Source organism: Castanea sativa, chromosome 5 (genome assembly GCF_040712315.1).
Source record: "Castanea sativa cultivar Marrone di Chiusa Pesio chromosome 5, ASM4071231v1".
In the NCBI taxonomy this organism is placed as follows: Eukaryota; Viridiplantae; Streptophyta; class Magnoliopsida; order Fagales; family Fagaceae; genus Castanea; species Castanea sativa.
The window spans coordinates 10091453-10109659 of record NC_134017.1 but is presented as its reverse complement, the minus strand read 5'-3'; the positions used below and the strand labels follow the sequence as shown (position 1 = coordinate 10109659).

The window sequence follows — 18207 nt, the reverse complement described above, 5'->3', positions numbered from 1 at the left end:
TTCAAAACTTCTTAAATCTTAATTATTGAAAAAGTTGAATTACTTGCAAGGTGATAATAGACAAATAATAGTAGATGTGACATAACTTAGCTTCATGTGAATTTATGCTACCTTTGTCATTCAGTGTACTACTTCATTGGTTGTCCTTTAATCTCATTTTTATTAATCATTAACTATTTGGGAAGGGATGCTGATGAGGCAAAAGCAAAGAAGTTCAATGAAATGGCTTGTATAGCCTCTCTTACTTATCAACAGAAGCAGGTCCAAGAAAACATTCATGCTCAGACTAAAAGTTTCTCCATGTGTATAAATGAAATTCGTCTGCCTTATACTAAAATGATAGGTGAGGCTCAAGAACTGCCTCCACAACCAATAAATGCTCCTTGTCAGAGTGGCTTTGGTTTTGCTGTTGGCAGGAATGGCCAACCTACAAACTTTCTTGGTAAGATCTGTTTGTAATAAAAAACCCCTTTCCAATGTTGTATTATGAGCTTGAAGTTGTGTGAGTGTAGCTTGAGATGTTCAGGATCTTTGAATTTTCTTGTGGCTCACCCTTGAAGTAGGGGGATTATATTGATTCAAATGAATGATCTTTTGATTTGTCCATTGAGTACCCTAACTTCTTTAATTTTTTCCTTAAACAAATTTAATTATTTAAAATACTTAAAGTTATTCAAGTAGAGTTGAAGTTAACATCCAATCACTTTTGCACTGAAGTATCAACAAAAGAAATCTACATTTGGGTAGCGAAGTGGAGGGGAAGATGCCTTGGGGATACTTAAATTGATTTTTTGGAAAGGCATCTTCAATGAGCTTTTAATTACTGTTTTCAGAATACTCATTGGGAGTTTGTTATCTCTAGCTTCTATAAGGCCTTTCTTGAAATCATGTTTTTGTGTTTGTGATGTGATTCGTTCTATAATTTTTAACCTTTTTACTTCTAAATTAATATTCTTAGATGAAATGTTGATTTTATATATTTTTTTTGGAAAGATAATATGCTCTAGTTGTTAGATTTCTTGCAAACTTCAATGTTGCGAATGAGCATTTCCCTCTTTTTAAGAACAAGGTGGCAAGTGAGATTGAGGGTTCATGACCCACCCATATGTGTAACTTACCAATAAAACAAAAAGATTACTTGCAAGCTTTGATGCTGTTAATACCTTCTAGAATATCTCTTGGCTTCTTTTCATTGAGGTTAAAGCTCTAAATCTAAAATAGTGTATGTTCATTTTTGAATGCCATTCTTATTGCAGCCAAACAAGGAATTCAACCAGTTTGTAACCTAAAACATGACATTATTTGGGTTGAAACCTTGGAAACCAAATTGATTATAAAGGTTATGTGAAGTTCTCAGTTTTGATTGATACTCGACAGGGCCTTGATTGGAAGTCATTGTATTGGAGGTAACACATATAGAGGTTTAGATTATTTTACTGCAAGAAAGTGCTAGATTGTGATCAATTCTTATTTTAGTATTTGGATGGCATGTTGCTGGTAACAAATACATGGATATGTGGGAAAAAAAAGGGGATCAATATCTCTAGAAGTACAAGGATGTCCTCCAAGCTGGACTTATGCCCTTCAGTTTAATCTCCTTGTGTGGTAAGAACTAATCGGTGTTCTTTTAATTATAAGGTTAATGTTTCAAAAATTTTCTTGAATATATTTCCCAATAACATCAAATCGACCCTTGCCGCATCAAAGACCGGATGAGAAGGCTTCAACTGGGTGCCTGTTCTAATACACAACTGTCAAATATGTTTGATTGTTACAAAATTCGTTACAATTGCGCATATAAGCAGGGCCCCATGTCATAATCTCTGTGCTGGAATCAAATTAGAATGTTTCTACACCCAGATTTGATTGCAAAACCATCAAGTTTCTTCTTAATGTACTTGAGTATATGTACTTGTTGAGCTTGGATATATTTTGTATTACAAGAAAACATCAAAATCCAGAAATCTATATTGTTGTCTTCTGCTGAGTTGCTTGTTCAACAATTGTTAAATTCCTTAGGTTTCCTTTGGTGGCAACATTGCTTTGCGTTGTCTGCTGCACTTAATTTGATTTGCATGATCATGTATCGCCACTCTCTTCTGCATTTTGTGGTGCAGAGGCTCTCCACATTTCCATCATCTGACACTTACATTTGATTTTTCTTGTTGACCTTGCTGTCTTCAATAATTATAGAACAGCTCCTCCCTAGTATTTAATAAGTTGCTTTTTTTCATGGTTAGTTTTTTTATCAAATTGTCAACAATAAACTGTTTTTACTTATGCCACTATTAACATAGCTAGAATGCAATTTATGGCATTTTAATTTTTATAATAAAACTTATGAATTTGTGAAGAGGATAAAAGAGAAAGGTTTATATGTACAACACATTTTTGTTTTTTTGAGCATAACTGCATTATTTGGGTTTTTAGTACCTATCTTCTGTTTAGGTACAGAAGAAGTCTCATTTAATTATTACAAAATTTCCACATTTGGTTCTGATTACTTAAGAGCATGTGGGTGTGTTCTAGTTTTCCCATTAAAGTAACAATTACTAATGATTTTTCTGCACATCATTGAATAGTGCTGAACTCTCTGAAAGACTAAAGGACCTCCTTGTTTACAAGCTTGATGGTGAAATACTTCACTAGGAAGCCAGCCAAGGTATATGTTTAAACGGTGAAGCTGATGTTGGTACTGTCATACCCTTCTAGCCTGGTGTAACTTTGAGGATAACCCATTTTAATAATCAAAATCCTAAGCTCCTTTTGTAATAAGTGAATAAATATGTTCATAAAGTAGTATTGAATAAATTTTCACGAATGTGTGTTGGATGAGCTTATTTTGACTGCCTTACTTTGTTGAAAAATAACCTGTAGAACAGTACAACTATTCTTAGAAAAAGTGAGGCATTAAAAAGATTTACATAAGATGATGGTGAAAAGAAGCTGATATTTCTAAGCCAAAACAAACAGAACCTTAGTGTATAACATTCATAGAGGCACCTACTAATTTTTTGTTCCTATCTTGATGGTTTTTAAAGTTAGAAGTGATTGTTTTACTATAATACTGAGGTATTTTAGGTTTATATGACCACTAATTAATTTATATTTTGAGCCTATTTTTGGTTTTCAAGCTTCTAAAAATCAACCCAAAAGTTGTACTATTTGCGAGGTGATTAAACTCAAATAATAGAAGTTCAAAACTTGACATAACTTGATTTTAATTATTGCCTGACTTCCATCCAAGTTTTAGCTTCTTTGATCTTGTGTATCTATGTCAAGTACTTTAACAAAGCTAAAATTTCTTTTAACTTGTTGATAAATCAAGCCAATAGTGAACTTTTAAATCATGTCTTGCATTTTGTGTAGATGCACAATATCAAAGAAGCTAAAACTTGGATGGAAGCCAGGCAAACATTAAAATCAAGTTATGTCAAGTTTTGAAGTTCTACCGTTATATGAACTAGTAAGTTGCCCGTGCGATGCACGGATAATGTCGTAATAGTTTATGTAATTTTTTATGAAGAATATTGTACATATATTATAACATATTTGTTATAAAACTTTGTTAGTACTGAGTTTATCATAAGAAGTAACAATTATAGATTGCAAACACATATACTATATATAATAGCAGAAGCTGAGAGAAAGTTGATTCCTATGTTTAAGGAGGTATTGACAAATAGGAAAAAAGACCCCTTAAAATGCTGCCACGTATACAGTTTTAAAGTGAAACAGCCACACATTACAATGTTTGGGCTTTAAAAACTCTGCCACGCTTGCAAAAAAAAACACCGTTTGACTGCTTCTTTTGGTATATTAAAAAAAAACGGTTAAAATAAAAAGTAAAAAAATGTTGCAATTAAAAAAACCCTAGCCATCTATTTTCATCAAAAAGAATAAACTTTAGAGTAATATTGTATAATAAAAGTTGATAAAAGCATGGTAACATTCCATATTATTGATATTTATTTTGTGATGTAATAAAGAGCTTTATAAAAGTTGATAAAAGCTTGGTAATTCATTCCATATTATTGTTATTTATTTTGTGATGTAATAAAGAGCTTTATTGCGAAATTTTGTTTTTTTGTTTCTTGAATGCTTTGTTTTTTTGAAGTATGTTGACGCTTGTAGAGCATATTGAGGGGTATGTTATCATAATCTGTCCTTATTTGTTCAATTTGTGAGCTTTTATCATTTTCTCCTTTTGTTGCATCATTTATGTTGATCATTGATGAAATGGCACTGGAAGATTCTTGGCTGAATCTTACAAAGTTTGTGCTGGCAGATTTGTTGTCGCTACGATTTTGCATAGGTATTTCCATCTATATTAAGTTTGAGCACATTATTTACATCAGTGTAGTGTAGAGAAATAAACAATATAGCATACTGGCTTGTGCTTTTTTTTTTTTTCTTCCATACATTTTTCTCATTTGAAGGTGCATCAAAAATTTTAGCAACTGTGTAATTTTCAACAGACTTTTAGGCAAGTGACAACCAAAGAAATACTCCAACCAAGCTAATTATTATATCATTACAATCATTCCAAATTATGGAATTAGTACATGTAAGCTCAGTTGTAGGCAGATGCTTATCCAAGGCACTGGCATTTGTAGGCAGATGTATCCTGAATTCTTTCACAATAGTTGTTGTAGCAACATCACCATTAAGCCCAACAATCGAGTGAGAAAAAACATTTATAACTGAAGGGGTTGATTGCTGCAAGCATTGAGCATTTGAACTACTTTCCCAAGTACAGTCAAGGTTGAGTACCATTCGCCTATTAAGTCTTGCTCGCTTACAACTATCTGTATCATGGATCATTGCTATGTCTTTATGCTTTTTACTCCTATGGCTTCCACTTCCAAATCTCTTTGATGACACTATGTTTGTGGAATGCATCTTGGCCATCCTTTTCTTGTACATGATCATACGCCTTCTTTGGCATGCAAGTCTTGCAGCCTCCATTTCCCCCCCAATAAATTCCTCTACTCAAAACTGTTAAGGGACCTCGTGGTTTTTGAAAAAGAATTTGAAATTAATTGTAAATACTTCCTTTGTTTTGTTTTATTTGTGTTTTTTTTTTTGGTTGAACAAACAAATCAATATTGATTCTGTGGGTTAACAACTATTGAATTATAAATATTTTTCAAAGATGGTTAAACTAAATTAACAACAAATCAATAAAAAAACTATTGAAGAGAAACATGAAATTAACAACGAATGTGAAATGAGATGTAAGATTATAGTGGCATAACAACGAACATAGTATTTTTGGCTTCAAAAATAAATTAATAAACAAACTATTTAAGAGGAACATAAAATTAGGAAAGTAAACATACCACTCTGAAATGAATTGTGATAAATTATAGTGGCCTAAGTTTTGAGACATAAGGAGACGGAGATATATAAAAGAATAGATTTTACAACCTGCAAAAAAAACATTAAATGAAACTAACTCTTTAATTTCATAAATTAGGTGGCATTTACCTGGTGCTAACTGCATTGTACAATTGGTTGGAAGTGGCTACATTGAAGCCCAAAATACTAAACGCTGAAATCTTTTAAGCTCCTGCATTTATGTCTTCAAATAACCACCGAGTCGGAGTGAAAACCGTTGTTTTTTTTAGAAGTTGAAGAGTGTTTGTACAGATAATCACTGAGTTGGAATGGAAACCATTGTTTTCTTAGAAGTTTAAGAGTTTTTGTATAGAGAAACAAAGGTTCGCTATGATTGAAATTCTTGGCTGGGAAGGAAGAAGAGGGTTTGTGTGTAAATATTTAAGCTCTCATCTACTGAACTATGGGGTGGGTCAGCCTTGGCGTGAGTTAGCCTTTGAGCTACACGTTGGTGGGGAATTTAGATGGTAGCCTTTGAGCTACATGTTGGTGGGGTGTTCAGCATGGGTTATCTTTTGAGGTATACATTGGCAAGGGTTGAAAGTTGGGGTGGGTCAAAGGTTGTAGCCTTTCAGCTACATGTTGGTGGAAAATTCATATTTGGGTCAATATTTATGGGCTTGGTCCTTTTATCTACTTTGACAACGTGGTTATTTTTTTAAAAAAATTACAATTGTTTGGTCATTGTTAACCTCAGGCCATATATGTGATAGTAAAAATAAGTTACCATAAATTATTGGGTTACAATTAAAAATTTTAATTTAAAAAAGGTTAAAAAGACTAAATGGAAGCTTAGAGTGCCACATGGCAAGACCTCATGCATTTTCGCATGAGGTCTCTGCTTTTATATATATATTGATTTTATCACCAAACAAATAATACAACTTTTGTTTGTTCCCTACTTTGCCACTTGGCTTCATGTGAATTTATGCTACCTTTGTCACTTGGGGTACGGCTTCATTGGGTTTCCTCTAATCCCAATTTTTTTCTCATGACAGACTTGAACATCCAGCTACAATCGTTTGGGAAGGAATGCTGATGAGGCAGATGCAGAGGAGATCATAGAATGGCTAGTGAAGCCTCTATTGCTGATCAACAGAGCCAACTCCAAGAAAATGTACATGCTCAGATTAAAAGTTTCTCCATGACTATGGATGAAATTCTTATTCTTGATACTAAAAGGACAGGTGATGGACATGAATTGCCTCAACAACCAATAGCTGCTCCTTGTTGGAGTGGCCTTGGTTTTGCGGTTCGCTGGAATGGCCAACCTACTGACCATCCTGGTAAGGTTCTATTTTGCAATCCGGAAGCTTTTTCCAATGTTGTATTATGAGCTTGAAGATGTGTGAGTGTGTCTTGAGATGTTCAGGATCTTAGAATTTTCTTGTGACCCATCCTTTCTATGTTTGAAGTAGTGGGATTATCTTGATTCGAGGGAAAGATCTTTTGATTTGTTCCGTTGATTACCTTAGCTTCTTTACTAGTTATTTAAAAAGTTTAATGTTATTCAAGTAGAGTTAATGACTCAATGTTAACATCCAATCACTTTTGAACTGAAGTGTCGACAAAAGAAATCTACAATTGGGCAGCAAAGTGTGGGAAATGGGATGGTGCCCTTCAGGGGTGGGGGAGGGGAGGGGAGGTGAAGATTTCTTGAGGATACTTAAATTGATTTTATGGAAGGTATATTCAAGGAGTATTTAATTACTGTCCAGAATGCCTACTGGGAGTTGTTGGGGTATCTAATGCTATATCCATTATCTATAGCTTCTATAAGGTCTTTCTCGAAATCATGTTTGTGTTTGTGATGTGATTCATAGGTAGTTCTATACATTTTAACTTTTCTTCTAAAATAATATTCTTAGAAGAACTGTTGATTTTATATTTTTGTAATGATAATGTGCTCTAGTTGGAATCAAATTAGAAGAGTTTCTGCACCCAGATTTTCTGCAAGGCTATCAGTTTTGTTTATTGTACTAGCTTATAGGTACATGTTGAGTTTGGATAAATTTCATATTACAGGAAAACATCAAACTCCAGAAATCTGTGTTGTTGTCTTCTGCTGAGCTGCTTGCTTGTCCTACAATTGTGAAATGCCATAGATATCCTTTAGTAGCAACGTTTCTGTGTCTTGTCTGCCACACTTAGTTTGATATACATGACCATGTATCGTGCTCTCTTCTGCATCTTGTGGTGCAGAGGCTCTCTTGACATTTCCGTCATCTGACACTTTCATTTGATTTTTTTTGTTGACCTTGCTGTCTTCAATAATACTTGAACTGCTCTTCCTCGTACTTGATAAGTTCTTTTTATTATTATTATTACTATCATTATTTTTTTCATGGTTAGTTTTTCATCAAATTGTCAACAATGAACTGTTTTTACATATGTCACCATTAACATAGCTAAGCAATGCCATTTTTGGCCTAATTAAACATGGAAAACACATGAAGTTAGAATGCAATTTATGGCATTTTAATTTTTATGATAACAACTTGTGAATTTGTGCATAGAAAAAAGAGAAAGGACACAGTGTTTTGGGTTTTGTGTATCCATCTTATGTTTTGGTATAGAAGAAGTTTCAATTAGTGATTCAAAATGTCCACTATTTGGTTCTGATTATGTAAGAGATTGTGTGTGATGTGTGTACGCTCTAGTTCTCCCATTTTAAGTACTAACTATTAATGATTGTTCAGCACAGTTGAACCTGAAACAAAGCCATTGAATTGTGCTAAACTCCCGAAAGACTACAGGACCTCATTGTTACAAGCTTGATATCAAGCCATCTTAAATGCCACACAAGGAAGCCAGCCAAGGATTATATTTAGATGGTGAAAGTGAAACTGATGTTGGTGCTGTCGTGGCCTTCTAGCCTGGTGTAGTATACTCTACCAGCGTACTATACATTGCAGTCTTGGATACCCAAAAGTTGATGTGCAGAACACATATAAGATAACAAGGTATGATGGAACTATGATCAATGCCCAACATTGGGGTTTTGGTGGCTACTAAGGTACTTCATAATGAAGAAGCGCTGTTAGACTTACAGATTGAGCAACTTAAAGCGACGACGCATGATAAACTCCAATGTATGAAGAGGACCAAAGGAGATGGAGCTTCATGTATGTTGGTTAGCCATAATTTTATTCCACACACCTTCTCACCCTGGCGTACTTTTTCCATGTTTATTAGTTAGCAATCATATTTTTCATTTTACTGTTTTGAAGCTGCAATTGCCAACCTTTGTAAATTGCAGAGTTATGACATCTAGATGAAGATTGTACTACTCTATGCTCAAGTTTTCTTTCAAGTTTACTTTATGCTAAGGGGTTGACTTAGTAGTTGTTAAGGCTTCATCATATCCATGAGATTATTGGTTCAAAATCTCTTGCTAATATCTTGGGGCCACTTCCAAGTGATTCCTCTTCGTAATTACCCGGTGTGTGTGGGATAGAAGGATTGCCCGAGGGAATAGTCAGATACTCAAAGGGGTTTGAACACCCTTGTTATTAAAATAATAATAATAATAATAATAAAATAAAAAGTTCTGTATGCTTGAGTTTTCTTCACATACAAAGTTTGGATTAGCAACTGTTTTGAGGGATTGGTCGTGATTGCTTTCCTTTTGCAATTAATTCTTTTATGAAATGATCAAGATGGAAAGATATTATTAAACAAATGATGACATATTTGGACGTTTACCATGAGATGCGATACTATCTTAGTTGCTATGTTGAGTTTGAAACCTACTTTTGTAGTTTCTAGCATCGCTGAGATCATGAAAACAATGATGCACCATTCAGATGCAACATATTTTAATCCAAAGGACTGAATTTTTGTACAGTGGTGCGGACACCAAGTTAATGCCAATTGATTCCACTAGTCCATATTTTGGGATTCGAATTTTGTTTCGAGGGTTTTAACTTTTAAAGGTTTGAATGCAATCTTAATTATGAATTTTTTTTTTTGCTAAAATTATGAATTATGATTTGATTTCCCTTATTTCATGGACTTTGCTACCCTATTTATAGACCCTAGAGTAATCCCAAGCTCTCCAAACAAGGCTGTTTTGCATAGTCTGGGACTATGCTCCCTCTTTCTCATAGATGGGTGGGTCTCACCCACCATGGGGCCCATCTCTCTGTGAGAGGTAGAGATCATAGTCCCAGACTATGCAATAATTTCCCCTCCAAATAGTCACTAGTAGATCTTACATTAACATTACATTGCGCTCCAAAGTGAAGTCTTGGTTTAGTATTAACAACAAAAACATTATAAACATTCAACATTAACATCAAATACACTCTTTTTTTCTATAATGTGAACCCTCTTATGACTAAAATGTAAATAAATTCACACATTGCACAAATCTAAACCAAAAATAACAGTAAAAATTGTAAAAAACTTTAGATCCAAATGTAATAACACAGGAGAAATTTATTAAAATAGACTAATAGAAAAGTTAGAATTTGCTTCATTTCTAGGAATCTATCACAATGAAAGTGTTGAGAAATGAGAATCGAGATACAAAGTATGTTTGTTTTGGCAACGAGCCACGTGAGTGGTGGAGATTTTTGTGATTTAGTCCTCTAAAGTTGTACAAGTCCACATTACAAGTGTTAGATACGGCGATATCTAGCCCTCAAATGATGGTGATTTTTTTTTTTCAAATCGACAATTCTACCAATTCTTTTGTATTCTTGTCATACTATTTTCAAGTCAACTTTAAATATTCCTGAGATAAAAAGAAAAAAGAAAAAAAACAAGAAACCTTCATGTAAGTATATATATTGATGTAAAATATCATTTTTTTAATCATTTTATTGAATGTAAAGTTTTTTTATTATCAAATAGTAGACATCTGATTGAATCTCGCCTATATATAATTAAAAGAAAAATAATAATTATTATTTAATGATCAATATAAATTAAAAATTCCATGTAGTGAATTAGGCAATGCACCAATTGATGTTTTGTAGTCTGCAAAAACAAGCCATGATTCTTTCCCTATCTTTTGGTACATGCATATTGATAATTACCTTAGCTTTTGCAAGTTGACTTGAGTAGCTTAGTCAACAAAGCCTTGAACTCAAGGAAGTCAATACCGTATTGGAGGCTGTACCGGTTTGGCTAGCGGTACGATATATTTCGGATACCGGTCAATATCGGTGTACCGTTTCGGGTTTACCACTATTTTTTACTATTTTATACAATATACAAGATTATAATGATTTTTTTTTTATAAACATTTAGTTATAATGATTATTTTATTAGTATGTTTATTGTTTTATATAATACTTTGGAGTAAATAAAGAGAGGTTTGTTTTTTGTCTAAAAAACAGAGAGGGATTTTTTGAGAAAAAAAAAAGTGAATAAAAAATACTTTTCAAAAAATTATATGGAAAAGTAAAAATACAAAATTGTCATCTCTTTAAAATCAATTCACTATCACATCATCTAGGGTCCTAGGCCAAGTATTGGCCTTTTAAGTTTAAACTAAAGGAAATTTAAATAAATAATAAAAAGTGTTATATTCACAATATTTTTCACAATAATTTTACAAGAATTACATCAAAATCTTATGTGAAAAGTTGTTACTAGTTCTAATTTGAACACACCGCTGAAATTATTTTTTTACTCATCATTATTAGCTAATTACTTGAAATTTAATGTGAAAATATTGTAATAGTGTTTCTAAGGGTCATTTCCTATTCTTTTCCTTTCTTTCATCCTTATCCATACGTTTCCTTTTCTTTTTTTCTTTTTCTTTTTTCTCCTGATTTTTCTCCACCACACACTTGAGTCCTGACCTATTCCCATTTCCCATATATCTCATCCTCTCCTTTCTTATCTCCACTTTCCAAAACCTGCCTCTCTCTTTCTCCTCTTCATCCGTGCTTCCTTTTTTTTTTTTTCCTTTCCTCTTCGGCTCACTTCACACACACAGGTGACACAGCCAACCTCTATGTTTGCATTTTTTTTTTCTTTCTTCTTCATCTCACTTCACACACACACACAGCCGAATGGCCTTCGTCTGTCTGTCTGGCTTTTTTTTTTTTTTTTTTTTCCTTCCTTCTTTTCTTGTTCTGATTCACTTTGTTGTTACAATGGAGCTTAGATAGGCTTTCATGTTCTTAATTTTTTGTTTTTGTTTTGATTTTAGATTTTTTGTTCTAATTAATTTGTATTTTTCCCTGTTCTTGATCCGTCGTTTCTAAAATTTAGATTGTGTTTGTGTTTTGATTGGGTTACCTTTTAAGAGAGAGACAGATAAACAAAGAAAAGAGGAGGATTGTGTTTGTGTTTTCTTAGCTTACTCAGATTTGTATTTCGGTTCGGTATCCATTTATCGGCCGAAACAGCTGAATTTCGCAGGTACGGCCGGTATGCGGCCGGAACAGCCGATATTTTTTTCGGTACGAAACAGGAGGTGTACCTGTACCGGTGCACTGGCCGGTACGGTATTTTTCGGTCGTACCGGCCGGTACGGTACGGTACGGTATCACCCACACTGCTTGAACCTCCTTCCAGCTTTATATACTTTTGCACAAGATGGACACAAGATATCAAGCTAGGGTGCCTGAGTATAAGAAAAAAAAAAAAAAACTTAAAATAAGTATCTATATAGTATTAACAAACTATGACAAATACACAAAATTATTGTTTTTTTAATACATTTAGATACAATCATCTATTAACAAAGAAAAAAAAAAATACAAACTACCATTGTTTTTTGATGTAAGATAGAATCTATAATTTAGTTTTTGTATTTATTTAATTTTAAAAGTAAAAGCATTATATATTTTAGATTTAGGTGATTTATTTCCTTATTTTTAGATGCTTTTAATGTTTTTTAGATCAAATTTGGTTCCTGTTATGGTTAGGTATTAATTAGGAGTTATTTTAAAATATATTTTTTTGTCTGTCAAGTTTTATGGAGCCCTTAAATAGGCCTCTATGCCTGTAAATGTTTTTCATAGTTTATTATCAATAAAAATTAAAACTTTTGTCTATTGTTTTCTCTGGTGGATTCTAGACCTATCACCTTGTGGATTCAAGGAACTCCTCGTAAATTCAAGGTTTATTACAATAAACTAACAGTTTAGTTTTTGTTTCATTAAAGGGACTATCGTGTATGCTTTCTTCAGGCTTCCACGACATCATTTTTAAATATATTATAGTGCAATCACAATTTATAGATTTACTAGTTTTCAATTTATAAATTTATCTAATTTAGTGAGCTAATAATCTCGGAGGATAGGGGGCCCAACTATTAAAAAAAAAAAAAAGTCTGGTTAATGTAATCTATTAGTAATCTATTGTAGGAAATTTCTTATGAGAAATTTTTTTGGAAAAAGTTTTCTTATAAAAATTTTTCTAAAATGGTTTGCTAACATATGCCCTATACGATAATAAAATTCATAAAAAATTATGCTTAGAAAAAAAAAAAAAAGTCTTCTTTTGGTTGAGGGAGACTCAGGCCCCTATGCCTCCCCCCCCCCCCCCCTCAGGACGGTCCATATTTTGTGGAAGAAGATGAAGATTGTATTTCCACAATTTGTCTCACACTTTTTTCAAGTTCACGTGGCCGTCAATGTTCAACCTTTCTTTTATTTTATTTATTTGAGAAACAAACTAACTACTAAACACACACACACACACACACACACACACACACACACACTTAATTACACCCTCTCATTATGCCCTACAATGGAAAATATTGTATAATGGATTAATGGTCAACAAGTCACCCAACCAAAAAACAAAAGTTGTCAACAAGTCAATTTTTTTTTTTATGATTTTTATATTGATGAAAAATCTCTACGTGGTTATGTAAAAGATGGTCGTCAAATGAATCCAACACTACATCTTATCACTTGTGTGTGGTGAGCATTGATCTTTGCTCTTTGGGGGTTTGGATTAAAGTCTATGTTATCATTAAGTCAATCATGTCATTAAGGGCACAAACACATAATATTTTGCTCAATCATGACTTCCACACAATTGTCCACAACATGAATCTTTGGCCTCACATGAAAATTATGCTGCATAGTGAAAAATATTGCATAATAGATTAATGGACAACAAGTCACCCATAAATAAAAAAAAAATAAATAAAAAAAAAAACAAAAAAAACAAAAGCAAAAGATGTTAGTAAGTCAAAATTTTGATAATTTTGATATTGATGAAAAATCTCTATGTGGTTACATGAAGGATGGTCACTAAATGAACACAACACTACATCTCTTCACTTGTGTGTGGTGAGCATTAATCTTTGGGGGTTTGGCTTAAAGCCTATGTTATCACTAAGTCAATCATGTAATTAAGAGCGCAAACTTGTGATATTTTACTCAATCATGACTTCCACGCATGCAAATGTCCACGACATGAATCTTTGGCCTTACATGAAAATTATGTGACACTGTGGAAAATATTGCATAATAAATTAATAATTTAATGGTCAACAAGTCACCCAACAAAGAAACCAAATATGTCAGTAAATCAATTCTTGATTATTCTAATATTGATGAAAAATATCTATGCAGTTTCGTGAAAGATGGTCATCAAATGAACCTATCACTACATCCCAACTCTTGTGTGTGGTGATATCTTAGTCAATTGTAAGCCTTAATTTCCACAAATATGCACAACGTGAATTTTAGACGTGTATTTCCTGTATGATCTCATTTTTTGACCTTTTAACAAGGCTCATTGCCTAATTATTGTATGAACAGCACTGTAACGAAAAATAGTTCCCCGAAAACCGAACCTTTATGTTAACTCCACCATCAGATCACAGGTTTTTTTAGAAAAACTGATTTTTCAATAAACTAACAAGAAATACATGGTCAATATGGATAAGGATCAACCTTTCTTTGATGGTCATGCAAACATCCAAAGACCATTGCTTATGTTCTAAACTATTGTAACAACAGCTTGCTTCTTTTCATGCCGGCCGAAAAATATAGTTCCTTCATATTCTTGCGTTCGTCGTATCAGGTCTAAGAATGTTCAAATTATCACAACCTGATAGACTGAGGCAGCCATTCCTCTTCAGTGGTGCCATGTACAAGCTGTCTTGAGCTGTTGGAGCCGAAATGTATAAACATTTTTAAAATTAAAGAACTCCATTCTCATAACGTACATAATCTCCACTTGCCTCTAGTTTTGCAAGATCTTGAGGATCCAAATTACACGTTGTAAAAACATAAAGGAAAATGGAGGGATTGGAAGAAAAGGGGGATTCCTTCTGGGGGATGGAATCCCCAAAGCAATGGTGTTGGTGTTGTTGAAATGCCGATACAGGTGTGGCAACAATAGCAGTAATTGGCTGGTCTGGAGTATTATGGTTATTGAACACTTGGGGTTCCACTCTTTGTGGAATCCATGGGCATTGCCACAGGTAGATCTAAATTGTTGGGAATTAGGAAACCATAAGCACAAAAATTACTAGATTACTCTTTCCGATGACATCTTACTATTTATATTCACTAGTAGATATTGGGCATAGGTATCTATCTACCCTGAAATGGTAATTATATTACAATCATGTTTTTAAGGCCACTAAATAGTATTTCATATGCATAACAGAAGAGTTTAATCATGAAAAAACAAAAGCTGAAATTCTTCACTAATTATCAAAACACCTTACCGGAAAACAGTGAGATGTCCATTGGCAAATTAGTCACGGAACAAAAGAAACAAAAAAGCAGTCAACAAGTAAAATTCTTGAAGTGCAATTACTATGCTGTTTAGTGAAACAAGACGAGTATTGGGCTTTGGCCTTTGTCCTAAGTCAACGAGTCAAAGTCTTCGTTAAAATAATATAATAATAAGAAAGTAATTGAAGAATCACTATATATTATTAAGCTAGTATCCTCCAATTGCATCACCTCCACTGCTCACACTCAGCTTTTCTTCCTTCATACTTCTCTTTTGAAACTTTCTCTTCCTTCATTTTTGCTCTGTAATGGGTGCTTATTTTGCAACTCATGTTCTTCTTCCTATACTTCTTTGTAGCTACCCTCAGTTTAAGCTTCTTCTTCAAAGCAGAGTCAAACTCAAATGTTTCTTGCAATGACAAAGAGAAACAAGCACTTCTAAGCTTCAAAAAAGGTTTCATTAATTCTGAAATCCTACTCTCCTCCTGGACTAAACAAAAAGATTGTTGTAGATGGGACGGAGTTTGCTACGACAACATTACTGGTCGCGTCACAGAGCTCCACCTCAATTTTTCATGTGTAAAGTTGTAATTTACAACTATTTTGTGTTGGTTTTAATTCCGTGCCAAATTTGATTATAATTTATTCAATCATATTTTCCTGTATTTATGTGGATTTTTAATTGTAAGGGATGAGTGTGAAGACTCAAGCTTAAAATGAAGAACAAGTGGATTTCGCGAGAAGCTAACCCGCGAAATAGCCACGTGTAGAGCACATGACTAGAAGGTGAAGAGTCATGACAGCCTGGAGTTTTTGCAAGTGTCTCGCAGGTAAGGCCTTCCCGCGAAATACTCGTGAAACATGATCTGTTTGGCTAATTTGTCATGTTTTGTTTTTCCAAGTCTTTAGTCACACTACATATACCCTCATTACCCACATATTATAAGAAGTGTTTTTCAGAGAGAAAACCCTAAAAAATACACTTGAGAGTTAGAGATTGTTATATCACAATCATCTACACATTTCCTTGTGGTTTTCCTCTACTTCTGCCTCTCCATCTCTAAATCCTTGAGAGGTTAATAGCCCAAACACTTATCACGCCCAATCTGAGTGTAAAGTAAGGTTTTGATGCTATTGGGAAGTATTGGAAGAAGCCATTCATTGGCGGATGCAATCGGGCTGAATTGCGAGATTCGTGAAAGCGAGAGAAGATAAGGTTCTGAGAAGCTAGTTAGTAGCGGGAGTTTGGAGGGCTTAAGTACATTTGGTAGACTAGGCTTGTAGGGTCTTTTGTTATTCGTGTACTCCAACTTTATTCTCTAGTGGATCGATTACCACTTGGAGGGTAGCGGAGAGGTTTTTCGCCGAGTACTCCGGTTTCTTCTTTAATAACTCGTCTTGGTGTTATCTTGTATTTGCATCTTTCTTCTCTACTCTTTAAGCTTTTCTTTTATTGTTGAAGAGTCATGACAGCCTGGAGTTTTCACAAGTGTCTCACGAGTAAGGCCTTCCCATGAAGTACTCGTGAAACATTCTGTTTGGCTAATTTGTCATATTTTGTTTTACCAAGTCTTTATCCACACTATATATACCCTCATTACCCATATATTGTAAGAAGTGCTTTTCAAAGAGAAAACCCCTAGAAAATACACTTGAGAGTTAGAGATTGTTATACCCACAATCATCTACACATTTTCTTGTGGTTTTCCTTTACTCCTACCTCTCTATCTTTAAATTCTTGAGAGGTTGATAACCCTAACACTTACCACACCCAATTTGACTGTAAAGTGAGGTTTTGATGCTGTTGGTAAGTATTGGAAGAAGCCATTCATTGGCGGATGCAATCAGGCTAAATTGCGGGATTCGGGAAAGCTAGAGAAGACAAGGTTCCGAGAAGCTAGTGGTAGTAGGAGCTTAGAGGGCTCAAGTACATTTGGTAGAATAAGCTTGGAGGGTCTCTTGTTATTTGTGTACTCCAACTTTATTATCTAGTGGATCGATTACTGCTTGGAGGGTGGCGGAGAAGTTTTTCGCCGAGTACTTCAGTTTCTTCTTCGATAACACGTCTCAGTGATATCTTGTGTTTGCATCTTTCTTCCCTACTCTTTAAGCTTTTCTTTTATTGTTGATATTGAATAAATATGGCTTAGAGTAGTTTTATCAGTTGTTTGCGCTCATTTACTCTTATACTGTACTTAGTTTAAGTTAGAGTAAAAGCAATCAAGTCGTAATTGTTATTGCGGGTCTAAACAAGCTCTTGTGTTTTCACACAAATTCAAGCTTTCATCATGGGATGGTGCTGAAGATTTCAACTACGGAAAGAGGTTAGGCAGTGCTATTAGTCATTCGTTGCTAGAATTAGAACATTTGATTTACTTAGGCTGAGTGAGAATGAATTTAATTGTACTGGCATTCCAAGTTTTCTTGGTTCAATGGGTAGTATGAGACATCTTAAGCTCCATGGTGCTGGGTTTTGTGGGGTCATACCTTATCAACTTGGGAACCTTTCAAGCCTTCACTATCTAAATCTTGGACGTAATTTAGGCCTTTATGCAGATAACCTTCATTGGATGTCTAGTCTCTCTTCCATACAATACCTTGACTTGGGCTTAGCCGACCTTCACAGAGAAGTTAGCTGGCTTCAAATAATCCGTAAGTTCCCAACTCTTTCGGAGCTATACTTGCAATATTGTCATCTTGATAGTCTGAATACAACTCTTGCATCAGCAAATTTCGCATCTCTTCAAGTCCTTTATCTTTTTGAAAATAATTTCAATCATGAGATACCTGATTGGTTCTCTAATCTCAGTACAAGCCTCTTAAGGCTTTACCTGGCCGAAAGTTCTCTGATAGGCGGGATGCCACCTAGCATTTTGCATTTTCAGAAATTAGAATATCTCGATCTCGGAGATAATTCTTTGAGCGGAAAAATTCCAGATTTTCTAGGACAGCTTAAGCATTTGAAATATCTCAGTCTTAGTGGTAATTCTTTAAGTGGTCCTATTCCTTTGTCCATTGGGAATTTATCTGAATTGCAAATCTTACTCCTTGATGGAACTAAGTTAAATGGCACCGTTCCAAAGAGTCTTGGACTTCTCTCAAATCTATTGGTAGTATCTATTTCACTTAATTTCTTCAT

General features: G+C 34.1%; 1 long non-coding RNA gene across 1 annotated transcript in view; it reads left to right on the top strand.

The window, feature by feature from the left end:
- Positions 1-207: 207 nt before the first annotated feature.
- LOC142633246 (uncharacterized) overlaps positions 208-18207 on the top strand; it is a 100504-nt gene continuing 82504 nt past the window's right edge. The window contains exon 1 of the long non-coding RNA XR_012843851.1: positions 208-442. This is a non-coding gene — a long non-coding RNA (uncharacterized LOC142633246). The remainder of the gene's footprint in view (positions 443-18207) is intronic.